General features: G+C 43.5%; 1 protein-coding gene across 1 annotated transcript in view; it reads left to right on the forward strand.

The window, feature by feature from the left end:
* The first annotated feature begins 2,759 nt into the window (after nucleotides 1–2,759).
* SLC41A3 (solute carrier family 41 member 3) overlaps nucleotides 2,760–17,551 on the forward strand; it is a 107,245-nt gene continuing 92,453 nt past the window's right edge. The window contains 1 exon segment of the mRNA XM_032592364.1: nucleotides 2,760–2,884. The gene's annotated coding sequence lies outside the window, so the exon portion shown is untranslated.

Raw genomic sequence — 17,551 nt, forward strand, 5'->3', positions numbered from 1 at the left:
TTTAACCTTTATTGCATCCTTATAGATATTATCCTCAAGTACAATCACATTGCGTATTAGGACTTTAATATACAAAATATTCGGGTGGGGAACAACACAACTCAGTCCGTAAAATCCACTAACATTTTATCATTTACAAATGTATTTTGTGTCTATATATCTTAAATTTCCATCCCAGGACTACAGTTTTGGTGTAGTATTTCTTTGTAAAGCTATTCACTGCCAAAAGTTCAGCCAGGCCTGTGGACTCCCAAGGCAGCACTCTGGGCACTTCTAGATGCCCGTTAGTGAGGGGAAGAGAATGGGGCACGAGCTAGTTTGCAGGATTTGGTGCACACTGCCTGCCACTTACCAAGGCCCTGAAGAATGGGTCCTGTGTCCAAGCATTGCAATTGTCCTTTGGAACTTAGCTGGGGCTGCCCCCTTTGCAAGAGTGCTACATTCTCCCTATGGTTTCTTTACTATTTAAGTCAACTGATAGTTGCCATTTATCCTCATCCTTTTGATGGTTTATTTTTCCTGCATTAGAGGTAAGTAGAAAATAAAATGTTTCTTATAAGTATATTGACACAAGATAAACCCACCTCAAAATTTACAGAACCCAGGGCAAGATTACAAATGGAGGCCCACAGGGGCACCTGGGTGGCTCAGTCAGTTAAACGTCCGACTTCAGCTCAGGTTCCCGGGTTTAAGCCCCGCATTGGGCTCCGTGCTGACACCTCAGAGCCTGGAGCCTGCTTCACATTCTGTGTCTCCCTCTCTCTCTGCCCCTCTCCTGCCCATGCTCTGTCTCTCAAAAATAAAAGTAAATAAAAGTTAAAAAAAAAAAAAACAACACAATTGCGAGCCCCACAAACCATATGTTTAAATACATATGCAAATAAAACATAGCTGTAAAATAGAGTCTATTCTGTTTTCTGGCCTTGACAAATGTACTTCCATAGCAACCTGGGAGGCCAGTTCAAATGTAGAATTCTTGGACTCTTGTATAAAGACACAGGGCATGCTCCACAACTGGTTCATTCTCTGGGGCACTGATCTGAGTATATATCCTAGCAGTGGGCTTAGAGCCATTCAGAATTCCCAGGTCTGGGGAGCTGGAGCATCATCTGGAAAGTTTAGGGCAGGATTACTGGCTACCAATAGACATGAACCCTCTTTCCTTGGGGAGTGCAGGAGGTGCCAGAGGATGGCTGGCCCCCAGAAGCCTAGATGGGTAAGGAAGTGTGCAGGCAGTACCCAACCCAGATATAGGGCAAGACACCTGCTGAAAATCAGGGTGTCTGTAAACCTATAGTATATAGATATAGATAGATAGATGATTAGATATAGATATAGATATAGATAGATAGATCTATATAGATAGATATATAGATATATCTAGATATATCATATATAGATATATCTAGATATATCATATATAGATATATCTAGATATATCATATATAGATATATCTAGATATATCATATATAGATATATCTAGATATATCTATGTCTAGATAGATATATCTAGATATATCTATGTAGATAGATATATCTAGATATATCTATGTAGATAGATATATCTAGATATATCTATCTAGACATAGATATATCTAGATATATCTATGTAGATAGATATATCTATGTAGATATATATATTTGACAAAGATATATATATCTTTGTGTTTAGCAGGCAGATTTGTCTTTTGCTGAAATAATATAGCATAGGACTAAATCTTATTAAATATCTAGCATCCACTTGCCCTTGTGTTTCCATTCATTTTGGACTTTTGTCTGGTTCCACTCATGTTCCGGCTCTGTGAGCATGAGGTTTCTGGCAAAAACCATAAGGGTGAAATTTGCCTGAGGCTGTGTGCCTCCAAAATCTCTCATCCTTCTTTAGATGTTGGTCAGAAGAGGCCAACAATTAAGACTGTTTTGAGTCAATTAGGGAAAATAGAACTGGACGGGGTATTGCTAACTTTGTTGGGTGTGATACTGGTATTCTGGGGATGTTTGAAAAAACAAACCTTAATGATTAGAGAAACATACTCAAGAATTTAAAGGTGAAATACGTCTGCCAGAATGCTTTAAAAATTACTCCGAGAACAACAAAACAAACAAACAAACAAAAGGTGTGTGTAGGGGGATATAGACAGGAAAAAAAAAAAAAGGTCAAGAGGCAGACCATGATAGAAGCTGGCCTATCAGTGTGTGGGACCATTTTATTGGTCTACTTTTGCGTGAGTAAACATTTTTCATAATAAAGAAGTTAAACATAAGAACAAAATGGTATCCTGGAGAGCTGATGGAGCTCTGGCTGCAGGCGAAGCAACTGTTCCTTAAGAATGGCTGGTCTTCACACACCCTTTACAGATGGGATCCTCAAGCCCCCATTCCTCCTGGGTGGTTTCACAGCCTCCCCGGTTTCCTTCTTTGTAAACTAGGCCTCAGCATATGACCTCCCCGCAAGGGCTGTTGCCAGCATTGAGCATTGACTGCAACAAAGGAGGAGAGGAGCTTGGCACTCTCAGGAAGTGTTCAGTTTTACCCAGCCTGGAAATGACTTCTGGCTACACTTGTCCCCACCACAAAGTCCAAACTCCTGGGCCCGGGGGTGGAGTCTGCGAGGCCCTGCCTTCCAGCGAAGTAGGGGTCAGACACCGCGACCTTGCAGTGGGGGCACCCGGGGCCCGCCTCCCTCGGGCCCTGGGCGTCAGGGCCCTGCCTCCAGAGCCGGCTCCGCCCAAGGCCCCGCCTAGGCCCGCCTTCGCCATGTTCTGCGGCGGCTGGGTACGGTGGCCTGAAGATCTGGCGTTCCCTGTTTCCTCATTGAGCCCTCCCCTTGGCCCGCGCGCCTTCTGCTCGCCTCTTGCGCGCTGCTGCCCGGGAGGGGATCGGGTAAACATGGCGCTGCGCCCCAAGCGGGCCTGGGCAGGGGTGCGGGAAGTCTGGGGTAAAGCGGCGATGGAGTCCAAAGGGGGCAGAGGTCTGGGTGGGTGGACATGTCATACTGAGGAGGCCCGGCCCTGGGGAAGCGCTGGGGTTGGGGCGCGGAGTGGCGGATGAGCAGTAGAGGGAGTAAACCCAGGGCCTTTGGAGGGGGACCTCGGGACGGGGTGGGGCACACCTGGAAAGTCTGGGGCCTGGGCAACGCAGAAGAGGACATGAACCCAGAGCGCGGGGAGGCCGGTGGGAGGCCAGGGGCCTGCAAGAAGGCGAAAGTAAGGGAGAACGGGAAGGGGAAAGGGAAAGTGGTACCAGAGGGGCCTTAGGCAGAGGGGGCGCCTGGGAAGGTATCCAGGTAAGGACCCAGGGCAGGGTCCTGGATGACGGACCTGGGATGGAGGGAGACAAACCCAGGGCCCAAGGCAGGTTTGGTGCCTGGGGCGGGGGCAGGGAGGCGGGGGGGGGGGGGGGGGGGGGGGAATCCAGACTGAGGGTTGGGCAAGTCTTCACGTATTTCTGAGGCTCTCTCTCCTGCATATCCAGTATCTTGGCTTACTAGGCCTGCTGTCCCCCCACCTACTTATCAGAAACTACCCAGGTGGGTATTCCAGCTGATTCTGATGCAGCTATAATTTAAGAGGCACTGGTCTGAAACATTAGAGCTTTGAGGGATTTGAAGTGGGAGAACCAGCCAGGTGCCCTGTGATGCAAGTGCATTATTACATTTAATCTTCACAGCCTTGTGAAGTTGGTGCTCTTGTCCCCATTTAACAGATGAGGCACAGAAATTTCACTTTTCCAAGGACCAGCATCTAGGAAGAGGAAGAGCTGGGATTCAGACCCTCAGGGCAGACTCCAGGGTGCTCCCACTGAACCAGGTCTCCTATAAAACTACCAGAGGTAGTTTGGCCTCACAGCAGGTAGTAGTGGGCAGCTGAGTGGAGCCGATCGGTTCCAGCATTTTGGCTGTGCAGTGAATAGTTAGGACTGGCCTTGTCTCTTGCCTTGGGGTGAGCACTAGTTTGTATGAGGTCCTGGTGACCAGGTCTCAGACCTGATGTGTTGGCCCCAGGGTGCCCAAAGGCCCTAGATTCAAGGCCAGCTTCTCCCTGACTCATGGGGAGGCTGCGCATCAGTGTCCTCCTCAGTCTGATGGGTACAGACTCCCCAGGAGGCATCTGCAAGAGCAATGACCTTACAGATTCCTGTGACTGGCAGCCAGATGGGCCCAGGTCCCCCTGCCCAGCCCTTCTCAAGGCCTGCGCCCAAGGAAGGGGCTCCAAGCACACGGGCTGTGCACGGCTCTCACTCCACACTCTGACACCTTGGCAGGGTCTGACACCTTAGTAGTTCTTTGTTGGAGGGGCCTGTCTTGGGGCACTGCCTCCATATTGTGTCCCAGAGGAACAGAGGGAAAGGCTGGGTGGGAACCTCTGCCCTGGAGTCAGTGCCACCCCCCCAGGTCTCCCCCTCTCTGGGGGCTACAGGACAGGGTTTTCCTGCGTCCACAGCCCACTCTCCCGACAGAGGCTGCCTTCACCAGCAGGCCTGTCCTTCAGTGTGTTCATCTGTACTCATTTCTGTCGATGCAAATGACATCTGAACACATTGTCCTTCTGACACACCCCCACGTTCCCAAGGAAGCTGAGTGCCCTTGACTACCATCCACAGGGTTGTGAGGTCCCTGCTGGGGGATCACGGAGGCCCCCACACTGTAAGGGGCACAGGGTAGGTGGGAATGCATGCTGGGTGCTGACCACACTGGGCCTCTGGTGCACATTTGATGAGTTTAGAGGGCATTCTTCAGTGTGCTTCCCTCACACAAGTTTCTTCTGGAACTGTTCTGTGTGGTCCCCATAGCTCCGCCCTACACCTTGAGAGGAGGCCGCTTTCTTAGCAGTTTAGCTCGGCTGCTGGCACTTGCCTCCTGGTGCCTACCTGGTTTCTTGGTGTATTTGGAAACTCATTTGTATTCTGTCTGAATCCAACCGCCATGAGTGAGTCATCCAGAGGGTTTCACTCATTTTGGGAGGAGAGAACGAAGCTTTGTGGTTCATGCTTCTCTAATTGTCTAGTGTTTGTAAACGCTTTTGGGCCTCTTTATTTTTTTTAATGTTTATTTTTGAGAGAGAGAGACAGATGGAGCATGAGCAGGGGAGGGGCAAAGAGGGAGGGAGACACAGAATGTGAAGCAGGCTCCAGACTCTAAGCCTTCAGCACAGATCCTGACATGGGGCTTGAACTCATAGCTGTGAGACCATGACCTGAGCCAAAGTCAGACACTTAGCATACTGAGCCACCCAGGCTCCCCATTGGGCCTCTTTTTAATTGATTATCTTGTCTGATCTGTGCCCTTCAGCTGGTGAGACTTCCAGCTCCCTGGTTATCCTGTGACTGTGGTGATGGGTGATTTCTCCTCCCCTTCCTCTGGTTCCTGCTTTTCCCAGCTCTGTCTTGACTTTTCCACTCCTTCCTGCTTACATGCGTGAGTCTTCCTGAAGTGATGCAGTTGTGATTAAGTTGTCAAAAGCAGCTGACTAAAGTCAACAAAGGAAGGATTCTCTGGTAGGCTGTATCTCATCCTTTGTTGACTTTAATTAGTGACTGATTTTGTCTGCTGATTTATTTTATTCATTATTGGCTTTATACATTTTGTATTAATTTAACTTTTCTGTTTTGATATCATAATGAACTCATGGTCCTTTGCAGATTCAACTTGTGACGTAGTAACTATACTGTATTATTATTAGATGCTGAAGTTGTCACCAATTGACAGTGGTAGTCTGTTTATAATTTTGTTCCTTTGTCATTTTAGTCCCTCTTCTGACACCTTTGAAAACATCTTATTTTCTAGCAACCCCAGAGGGTTCCAGAGCCGTCTCATCTTTTCTCCTGCCCCAAGTTATGGGATTCATTGTCCTCCAAGAGTCCTGTTTTGAGTATTAGACATGAAAATCTGAGTGCAGAGATACATGGCCCCCAGGCTAGGGGGACATGTTGTTGCTTTGGACTACTTTTAGAAGTGTCAGAGCCAGAAAATACATCTTGTTTTAAGGTTAGAGTTCACATGGACTTCCAGCGTTTTGATGCTCTGTACCCAACTATCTTTGAAGTACATAGTGTCACGGGCAGCTAAGATTTTTCTCCCACATTGGCAGTCCTCAGCTCAGCACCATCTCTCACCCCCAGAGGAGGGCAGCTAAACTGTAAATGAAATCACAGAGCTGGAACATTGTCAGTTATCTTTTGATGCATAACAAAGTACTGCCAAACCTAGGGACTTAAACAGACAGTGATTTATCATTTCTCAATGTTCTGTGGATTGCTGGGGTGTATCTTTGGCTTCACAGGGGTGATCTGGGGTCATTCAGGGGCCCTGATCCCTTTTTAGTGGGGGAAGCAACAGAGTTGTCTTTTGAAAACATAAACAGTCACTCTGAGGAAGAAGCATGTACTCCTTGCTCTGCCTGTAAGACCCTAGGTGACTGGCTGCCTTGTCCTCCTTTCCTGCCATCCTCTTGTATCTACATACCCCAGACTTGTTGGCCTCTTTGCCTTTCCTTCCTTGGAAGCACCAAATTTGCCCTACCTCAGTGCCTCTGTACTCGCTGTTGTCTGCTTGCAGGGCTCCTCCCCTAGATCTTTGCACAGTTGGCTTTTTTTTTTTAAGTTTTCACTTTCCCAGGATAGTCCCTGTCAATTCACAGTATTTAATTTATCTTGTTCACTTACTTGTTCTATTGTTTATTTCTGTCTCTGCCTCTAGAATGCAAATTTCCTGAGAGCAGGACCTTTATCTGTCTTGCTTTCCACTGCATTCTTGGTGCCTAGAAAACTCCTTGCATAAAAGGAAGGAACAAAACATTTGTTGAATGGATGATAAATCATTCATGCACCAAAGGAGGAGAGGGATGAATAGGTGGAGCACAGAGGATTTTTAGGGCAGTGTAACTACTGTGTGTGATATAATGATGGATGCATGTCATTCTACATTTGTCCAAACCCATCGACTGTACAACACAGGAATGACCCCTACTGTAAACTGGACTTGGGGTGATCATGATGTGCCAGTGTGGGTTCATCAGTTGTAACATGCTCCTGTCTCGTGTGGGATGTTGGGGTATATGGGAACTCTGTGTACATTCCTCTCAATTTCTCTGCGAACCTAAGACTGCTCTAAAAAATAAAGGTGTTTTTTTTCTTTTTTTTTTTTAATAGTGCACATCCATTGGGAAGAAGTCTGAACAATATAGACTTACATATAAAGTCCAGAGGATTATATTCATACCTTCTGTACCCCAAGCCCTTTCTGTTTATATCCGCGCCTCTTGTGTTGACTGGCTGGGTGGCTGTGATGCCTTTCATGGGAAAGATGAGATTAAGAGGTGGAATGGGGAAACTGCAAGCTCTGTGTTAGACTGAGGGTGCCTGAAATGACTCTCAGACCCGCTGAGTGGGAAGTTGGCTCTCCGTGTCTGGATCCTGGGCTGAGGGCTGAGCTGGGAGACGTGATTGGGAGGTAGTAGCAGCATATCATTGTTACTTCAGGCTATGGGACTGGGGGAGGTCCACACACAGGATGTAGACAGAAGACAAGTGAGGAGAGTCTGGAGTGTCAGCGTTAGAGATCAGAGGGAGAAGCCACACCAGGAAAAGAGACAGGACACCTGTGGAGTAGGACAAAAATGAGACATGCATGGAAACCTGGGAAGGGCTGCCAGATAAAACACGGAATTTGAGAGAAACAGTGACTCACTTTTCAGCATAACTATGTCCCATTTTACCTGCAAAATCTGGCAACCCTAAGCTGGAAGAAGAATGGTGTGACATCATATCAGCCTTTCCACAGTGCTGCTATAGGCCAGGAATGCCTGCTGGGACTATACTACTTGTGGTGATCCCCTTGCGGGTTCCCCTCCTGGAGCCATTGTTGAAGCTGGATCAGCCCTTGTGGTTCTTGTTATATTATTGCAGGAAGTGCCTTAGCACAGTCATGAGGGAACTTTGGAGAACAAGATTTATTACTCACAGGTCCTGGCAGGTCCATGGCATGCCCTAGGGCCACACAGCCACGCAGTGCAGTCTAAGGTAGAGAGAGAGGGAGGGCGTGTGGGTCTGGGGCTCTGCATTTATTGGGACAGGATAACTAGGGTTTCATGGGTTCACTGTTTATTGGATGGCTTAAAACATGAGAGCAAGAAGTTGGATAAGGGAAGGGAGCAGCAGAGTCACTCAAGCAGTCAGTGATCTAGATTACCCAGGACTTGCTAAAAGGGGAGCTTCATGGGTGAGGGTGAGCTTCTGGGGTTGGTTTTCTAGGAGCTGCCTTTGAAACGGATGCCTCAGCAATCAAAGGCTTCTTGACATGCACACACTAGGAGCCCAGGAGAAACAAAATCAGTCCCAGCACCATTAACCTAGCCTTTATTGTAGAGTGCTGAACACAGGAAAGCTCCAGAAGAGCCTTTTAACAAGGGGGAGGTGGGCAGAATGTTTTAAGGGCTTTAGGGGGAAGGTATTTGTCAGAGTTCCTGTAGATGTAGCAGGAAGGGGGCAGCACCAGTGTGGCCATTTTCAGAAATGAGAGCAGGGCGTTGTTCTTGATGGTCAGCAGCTCTTCTGTGCAGGCTGGACTGGACTTCATCAGGAGGGAGGAGAAGGGATGAAAAAGGAGCAGGGGCTAAAGCCACATGCAAGAGGGGTGGGGGGCACACTGCGGGGACAAGGATGTGGGGAGGCCACGGTGGGCAAGTCTCAAGTCCTTGAGTCTCTCATGCCCTAGTGAATCTGGCTGAGACGTTGGGCACACTGAGGTCTGTGGGGATTGTTTGGCATCGTGCAGGTGACCGCTGGTCTCAGCAAGGACCACGTGTGCAGGAAGGAGCCAAATGGGTATTGAGCACAGAGGCAAGGACATAGAGACAGTATGGACATGTCTCTTTCATTGTGCCCTGAAAGGGAGGAGAGAAATAGGGTACAAGCTAGAGGATGGCTTGGGGTCCAGGAAACTTATTTGAGAGACAGATTCTCGTGCAAGGTCCTATTGTTGGAGGATCCCGCAGAGGGAGTGCGTAGAAACTGAAAAGGCAGGAAAGGAGACCCTTGCTAGTGCTAGTTCTTGAGAAGGCCAAGGTGGGCTCCAGGGCCCAGGGGAGAGGCAGTGATAGCCCTTCTCAGGATTTGTGAGCATAAAGGATATGAAGGGCTGCTGCACGGGTCCTGGGTAGCTGTGTCTATTTTTTTTTTTTTTCAACGTTTATTTATTTTTGGGACAGAGAGAGACAGAGCATGAACGGGGGAGGGGCAGAGAGAGAGGGAGACACAGAATCGGAAACAGGCTCCAGGCTCTGAGCCATCAGCCCAGAGCCCGACGCGGGGCTCGAACTCACGGACCGCGAGATCGTGACCTGGCTGAAGTCGGACGCTTAACCGACTGCGCCACCCAGGCGCCCCTATTTTTTTTTTTTTAAGAGATTAAGTATCTGGCACTGCAGGGACCCAGGGACTGCCCCCTCCCCAACCCTATTCTACTAAGCATCCTTTCTCCCCTTGGGTTTGAAGGGAGCCACATAGGATAGCAGAATGGGGACCTGAGACCCTGTTGATTGTTCTGTATGTGGCTCCGGATGAGGTTTTGGGGTGATAGTGGGGTTCAAGGGATCCAGAGCCAACAGCCAAGAAAGACTTCTTGAAGACGTCTTTGGTGCAAAAGTGATTTTTATTGAAGCATGAGGACAGGACCCGTGGGTAGGAAGAGCTGCCTGGGACCATGAGGAGAGACTGGGGGAGGTAAAGTCCAGGGGAAGTTTCCAGTGAGATTTTCATATGCCAAAGAAGACTCATAGGATACCAGAGGCCTAGCCATTGTCGAGCTAAGCTGGTTTTTCCCTGTAGCAAAGCATTAGCTCCAAAGAGTTCCTGGAGAAACTTTTTACTCTGCCAGCCTCAAGTAATTGTCAGTGGGCTGCAGGTTATAAGGAAATTTAGTTCTATATGCCATTTCCTTCTGCCTTTTTTTTCCACATCAGCTCCAGTGGTGGTAGGACTGGTACTCTTCCCCTCCCCCCCCCCAGCGCCATTACCTGCCTCCCTACTGTGGCCAGGCCTCCTATGTGTGCCTGACTCAGTTTACCACTGTTGCTGCACAGCTTGTGGTGAATTTAAGAAGAATGGTTGGTTCGCCTCAAGGTTCAGGCTCAGAGGGTCTAGGGCAAGAAAGCCACTGGGAAGATGGAGTGTGGGCCTCAGTCCGAATGAATGACCTGGGCCTGGACCAACCAGGTAAGGGTGACTTCTGTAGGGGAAGGACCAGGGCAGGAGCCAGGGTGGTACCTCTGTAGCAAGAAGAGCAGACATTTCCTGTTTTGCTGCTGGGCTGCTGTAAAGCCTTTAGGAGGGGGGACTCATGGTGTAGTACGTAATTTCCGTCTTTTTTTTTTTTTTTTTTGTAGTTTATTGCTTTTTTGAGCTGAGCAAAGCCTGCCTTCACCCAGGTTCTGTAGCCTTGTGTGTGTGGACTGTTCTACCTTCAGTCATGTCCCCAAAGATGTGAGGTTTCTCCTGTGTCCTCCTTACTCATTGCTCACAGCTCAGGCTGTCCTCACAGGCCCAGCATCTCTGTTGACTTAATAAAACTGCTGTACTCAGTGCAGGGCCCCTGGTCCCTTGCCAATGGGGATCTGGGGCTGGTGGCCTTGGGCTGGCTAGGAGTTAAAACATGTAGCGACTTGTCCCTGCCGTGTTCTTTCCTCTATTCTTCCTCAGTCTATAAATCCTCTGGCAAAAAAGGTTTTACCAACCACTGGGTGAACTATCAAGGATGACATGAGAAATTACATAAAAATTATATCCGTGCTAAAAATAGGGGTGGACAGATGTATACATTTTATTAAATAAAACAACCCAGTATCTAGGACATTGATTAAAAAAAATAGCACGTGTGTGTGTGTGTACACATTGGAAGGATATACACTAGATTTAGCATTAATTATTTGGGGGCAGTAACATTGTCAGTGATTTAAACATCCTTATTTACATCTTTATGTTGTCTAAATTATATTTCTTATTAACAAATTACTTTTGTGTTAAAAAGCAATCCGGTTTTGTTTTGTTTTGTTTTTTTTTTTGGAAAGGGATGGTTCTTCAGGAGTAGAATAGATGGATTGTGGTTCTACAGCATAACTGAATGCAAGAATCTTCATGTCAGGTAAAAGACATCACACCTGAAGAATAAGTGGAAAGTGACTATTGATCTAAATTGCAATGTAAGCACAACACTGTTATTTAGGGCTGTATTCTTAGTTGGTAACACTAAATAAGGATGATACAGAAGCTGAGGAGTGATTCTCTCCAGAGTTTGGACAGTCGCCCCTGTGATAAGGAATAAAGGTTATTGTTAGGGGCTCAGAGAGTTTGGGAAGCTGCTAGTGTTCTGCTTCTTCACCTATTCCATAAATAATTCATGAATTTTTTTATTTATTTGTAAATCACATACCATAAAATTTGCCCCTTCAAAATGTATAATTCAGGAGAACAGAAGATACATGTTCACGCAAAACCTGCATATGTTCTATGTTCATGTAATAGCCAAAAAGTAAAAAAAGTTCATGACATGGTGAATGGATAAACCAAATGTGTTCTATCCATACAGTGGAATATTATTTGGCCATAAAAAGGAGCGAAGTACTCATTGATGTAACAACGTCAGTGAACCTGGAAAACATTATGCTAAGTGGTGTCTTTTTGACTTGCATTTTTCTAACAACTGATGTTGAGCATCTTTTAATGTGCTTATTGTCCATTCAACTCCTTTGCCAGTTTTTAAATTGGATTTATTGTTGAGTTGTAAGTATTCTTTATAAATTCGGGATATTAGACCCTTATCAGATTACATGGCAAATATTCTCTCTCTTTATGTGGATTGTCTTTTTACTTTATTGATAGTGTCCCACAAAACTTAAATTTTGATGAAGTCCAATTTATTTAATTTTTCTTTGGTTGCTTTTACTTTAGATATCATGTCTAAGAAACCGTTACCTAATCCAAAGTCACTAAAACTTATACCTACGTTTTCTTTTAAATGTTTTATAGTTTTAGCTGTTAGGTTTAGGGCTTTGGACCATTTTGTGTTAGTTTTTGTATATGGTTTGAGGTAGGAGTCTAAACACATGATTTTGCATGTGGATATCCAGTTATTTTGGCACCATTTTTGAAGAGGCTCTTCTCTTCCCATTAAATAGCCGTGGCATCCTGGCTGAAAATCAATTGAACACAGGTGCATGGGTTTATTTGTGGATTCTCAACTCTATTTCATTTATCTATATTTTGATTTTTTTTTAACGTTTATTTATTTTTGAGACAGAGAGAGACAGAGCATGAACGGGGGAGGGTCAGAGAGAGAGGGAGACACAGAATCTGAAGCAGGCTCCAGGCTCTGAGCGGTCAGCACAGAGCCTGACGCGGGGCTCGAACTCACGGATCGTGAGATCATGACCTGAGCTGAAGTCGGCAGCTTAACCGACTGAGCCACCCAGGCGCCCCATCTATATTTTGATTTTAATACCAGTACTATACTGTCTTGATTATTGTAGCTTTATAGTAAGTTTTGAAATCAGGAAGTGTATTCTTTTTTTCAAGATTGTTTAAAATTCTGGCTTTCTTGCATTTCCCTATGGATTTTAGGATTAGCTTGAAAAAGATGAATATAATTTTGTAGGAACGCATTGGATTTGTAGATCAGTTTGAGAAATATCACCATCTTAACAATATAAGTCTTTCAGTCCATGAGCACAAGATATCTTTTCATTTTATTAGGTTTCTCAAAATTCCTTTCAACAGTGCTTTATAGTTTTCAGGGTAAAAGTTTTTATACTTTTTTTTGGTTACCTTTATCCTTTAAGTATTTTATTCTTTTTGATGCTATTGCAGATGCAGTTTTCTTAGTTTATTAGATTGTTCATTGCTAGTGTATAGAAATAAAACTGACTTTTAAAAAATTGATCTTGTATCCTACAGCCTTGCTGAAGTTGTATGTGTGTGTGTGTATTCCTCAGAATGTTCTATGTACAAGATCATGTCATCTGTAAACAGAGTTAGTTTTACTTCTTCCATTCCAATTTGGATGCTTTTTATTTCATTTCTTGCCTGATTGTGCTGGATACAACTTCAAGTACAATGTCATAGGACAGGAGTGGCAAAAACAGGTATCCTTGTCTTGTCCCTCATGTTAAGGGGGATGCTTTCAGTCTTTCACCATTAAGTTTGTTAACCGAGGGTTTCTCATAAACTTTATCAGATTGAAATAATTCCCTTAAATTCCTAGTGATTTTTTTTAGTGTTTATGAAAGTGTTGGATATTGCTGAATGCTCTTCTGATCTATTAAGTGAATCATGTTTTTTTTTTCTTCCTCCATTCTATTAATATGGTGTAATACATTGATTTTCACAAATTGAACCGACTTTGCATTCCTGAGATAAATCCCACTTGGTCATGTTGTATAAGACTTTTTATATGCCACATAAATCACTTTGTTAGTATTTTGTTGAGGAGTTGTGTGTGTATATTTATAAGGCTCTTATACTGGTCTGTAGTTTTCTTAGGTTGGCTCTGTCTGATTTTGGTATCAGGCAAATGTTCCCACTTCATCAGTTTCTTTGGGAGTGTGTGAAGGATGGTGTTAATTCTTTTTTAAATGCTTGGTAAACTTCATCAGTGAAGCCATCTGGTCTTGGACTTTGTGGGGGAATTTTTTGTATTGCTAATTCAATCTTGTAATTGTTACAGGTCTCTTAATTTTTTTATTTCTTCTTAATTAGTTTGTTAGTGTGTTTTTAGGAATTTATCCATCTCATCTAGATTTTCTAACGTCTTGGCATACAATTGTTCATAGTATTCCCTCATTATTGTTTTTATATTAGGTGAATGTGATAACCACTACACTACAGAAACAATTCTTTTTATGTTTGTAAGTTCAGAAGTAGTGTTCCCTCTTAAATATTTACATCCTCGCTCTTTCTTGGTCAGTTTTAGCTAAAGGTTTGTGTATTTTGTCAATCTTTCCAGAGACCCAACTGTTGGTTTTGTTGATTTTCTCTATGGTTTTTCTATTCTCTATTCCATTTATTACCACTCTAATCTTTATTGCTTCCCAGTCTCTACTTTTTTTGTGTTAGTTTAGTCTTCTTTCTCATTTTTCTTAAGGTGAAAGATCAATTTATTAATATAAGCTTCTTTTATTTTTTGCTTTTTCATATATAAAGTTTAAGCACTGTATTCCCAGCATCCCATAAATTTTGGTATGCTATATTTTCATTTTAATTCATCCCCAAAATTTTATGATTCCCTCGTGATTTCTTCTTTGACCCTTTAGTTATTTGGGTGTGTTGTTTACACAAATTTGTGACTTTCCCAAATTTTCTTTTATTTATTTGTAATTTTATTGCATTTTGTGTGTTTTTTATATGATGTGTAGTTTATCCTAGTGAATGTTCTGTATACATTGAAAATAATGTCTATTCTGCTATTGTTGGGTGGAATGTTCTATGCATGTATGATCTAATTTTTTTATAGTGTTCAAGTCTTCCCTTTTTTTGTCGATCTTCTAATTGTTCAGTAGATTATTGAAAGTAGAGTATTGAAGTCTTCTATTATTATTGAATTGTATTTCCCTCTCTCCAATTCTGTCAGGTTTTGCTTCATGTATTTTGTAGCTATACTGTAGGTGTATATAATTGTTATGTTTTTTGATAATTATTGACGCATTTACCATTATCAAATGCCCTTCTTTATCTGTAGTAACAATTTTGTTTTAATGTCTGTTTGTCTGATGCTAGGAAAGTCACTCCCCCCCCTTTTTTTGGTTACTGTTTGCATGGTGTATGTTTTAAAAATCTTTTTACTTTCAACCAATCCATTTATATTTAGTGTAATTACTGATAAGATAGCATCCTGACATTTTGCCATTTGTTTTCTATATCTTATGGTTTCGTTCTGTTCCTCTATCCTTCATTACTATCTTCTTTTGTATTAGGTGGATATTTTCTAATGTATTATTTTTATTCCATTGTTGTTTTAAAAATATATATATTTTAGTTATTAGTGATTGCTCTGAGGATTACAATTCCTTCCTTAGATAACATTGTAATTTAAATTAATAGCAACTTAATTTCACTAGTATATGAAACTTTGCTCCTATATAGCTCTGTTCTCTCCTACTTTGTGCTCCTCCTGTCATACAAATTACATTTGTGTATATTGTGTACCTATATATAGTGATTTATAATTACTGAATTATGCAGTTGTCTTTAAGTTGGATAAGAGAAAATAGAGTTACAATGCATTTATACATTTTTTTAAATTTGCCTATGTAGTTACCTTTACTAGTGTTCTTTATTTTTTATATGAATTTAAAGTACTATCTAGGTCCTTTCATTTCAGTCTCATGGTCTTTCTTTGGTGTTTCTTGTAGGGCAGGTGTGCTAGTGGCACATTCTCTTGGTTTTTGCTCATTTGGGAATCTCTTAATTTGTCCTTCATTTTTGAAGGATCCTTTTTCTGCTTTTCAGAACTGCTGGTGGAAGGTCTTATTCTTTCAGCACTTTGAACATGTCATCCCACTGCCTCTGTCCTCCATGGATTCCGATGTGAAGTAAGCTGTTAATCTTCCTGAGGAGTCCTTGTGCATGAAGAGTTGCTTCTCCCTGCTTTCAAGATTTTCTGTCTTTGACTTTTGGAAGATTGATAATGGTGTGTCTTGCGGTGGATCTCTTGTAATTTGTTCTCTTATATTCTACTTGTGATTTGTTGAGCTTCTTGAATATGGAAGTTTGATCGTATTTGGAAAGCTTTTGTGCATTATGTCTTCAAATATTCTTTTGGACCCCTTTATTTTTTCATCCCTGAGACTCCTGTTATACGTGCTGGTGTGCTTGATGCTGTCCCAAGGGCCCTGAGGACTTGTTCATTTTTCTTCATTCTGTTTTCTTTCTTTTCTTCAGATTGGATAATTTCTGTTGACTTAGCTTTCAGTTCAGTTGTTCTTTATTCTCCCTGCTCAGATCAGCCATTGTACTCCTCTAGGGCCATTATATTTTACAACTCCAGAATTTTGATTTGGTTCTTCTTTAAAATAGTTTTTATCTCCTTGATATTCTCCATTTTGGTTAGACTCCATTTTTTTTACTTTATCTAGTTCTTCAGGGATGGTTGTTCCAAGCTGGAACACTGGCAGAAAAACCACGCGGCACTCAGTGGTCTTGGTGGGTTGGAGATTTATTTTACACTAGTGGGCTCAGAGGAGACTGTTTCGCCAAAGGTCTCAGCCCAGAATGCAAGTGGGGAGGGTAATTTATAGCCAACAGCCTCCATATCTGTGGGAGTTTTCACGCGCACAGCAAACAAAGGAAGAAGAAACCGGAGGAGGGGCCTCTAAGCTAGAGACCAGAGTTTGTTTTAGTCCAGTCAGCCATCTTTGGTGTACTTTATCCACTTCTCCAACATTCCCCCCTTTGATGCCTTTTAAAAAAACTTTTAGTAGGCATCACCTTTCAATTTTACAGGTTGGTACTCTCAGAAGGCTAAAATATACAGGTTGGTACTCTCGGAACGCTTGGAGTACTTTGGCAAGCAACAGTGTTTTCAGTAAAACATACCATGGCATTCAGTATACAGGGGCCAATGGATACAAGTAAAATTATGGAGAGGAGGGGCCCTACCAGGGCAGGAAGCCAGGATGCCCAGTCTGTGAGATCCCATCCTTTCCATTGATTGACATTTTCCTGTTGTCTATGTTGAATTCTTTCCTTGAGTTCCTTAACCTTAGTTGTAACTATTCCTGACTGGTTTACAAAATAGCAACATTCGTCCCCCAGAAAGATACAAGTTCCTCCTTTTTCTGAAGTGAGGAGGTCCAGGGCTCACCTGTTTTGGAGGGTCACTGCTTCCAGAGAGTTTATTTGGCTTTGTAAGGTTACCAGAGAATCTGCCACCTGTTCCATGTCTTCATTTAGCTCTTGAGATAGTCTATGGTATAGTCCTATGGATGAACCTATGCCCCCTATTCCAGTTCCTATACCTGTCGCAATTCCTGCTGCTATCAGAATGGGTAGCAGGATTGCCCATTTAGCCCAGGAGGTGGGCCTAAAAGTTGTTAGGAGCTGATCTTCAGTGTATACGGATATCTCTGGGGTTAGGAAGATGGAATAACATCTCTGAGTCCAGTTGGCCTGTAAGCATTGGTAGGCCAAATTAGAACATAGATAGAACACCCCAGGGGTTGAACATAGGGTTGTATTCCTCTTTAAGGTTATATTTCTTCCGTATAGAGAGGTACCGTTCATACCTTCAGGGACAGATTACATTGTTGGCATTTGTGAGACGGATCCCAGTCCGTCTCTCTTAATTGGCCAGGGGTCCAATTAAGACAGAAATGTTGGTTTTGATATTTTCAGGAGCTTCCTAGGTAAAAGGGATAGGAGTGGCTAAGTAAGCCCTCCTGCTGAGGGGAAGCACATCCAGCAGGTTTGGGTGTGATTATCTATTTTATGGAGGACCGGTAAGGTAGCATTAGTCCAATGTTGGAGTGGGGAATTGGTAAGCATCTGATTGAGGGCTGAAAGGCT

The sequence above is a fragment of the Lynx canadensis genome, chromosome A2 (assembly GCF_007474595.2).
Source record: "Lynx canadensis isolate LIC74 chromosome A2, mLynCan4.pri.v2, whole genome shotgun sequence".
NCBI lineage: Eukaryota > Metazoa > Chordata > Mammalia > Carnivora > Felidae > Lynx > Lynx canadensis.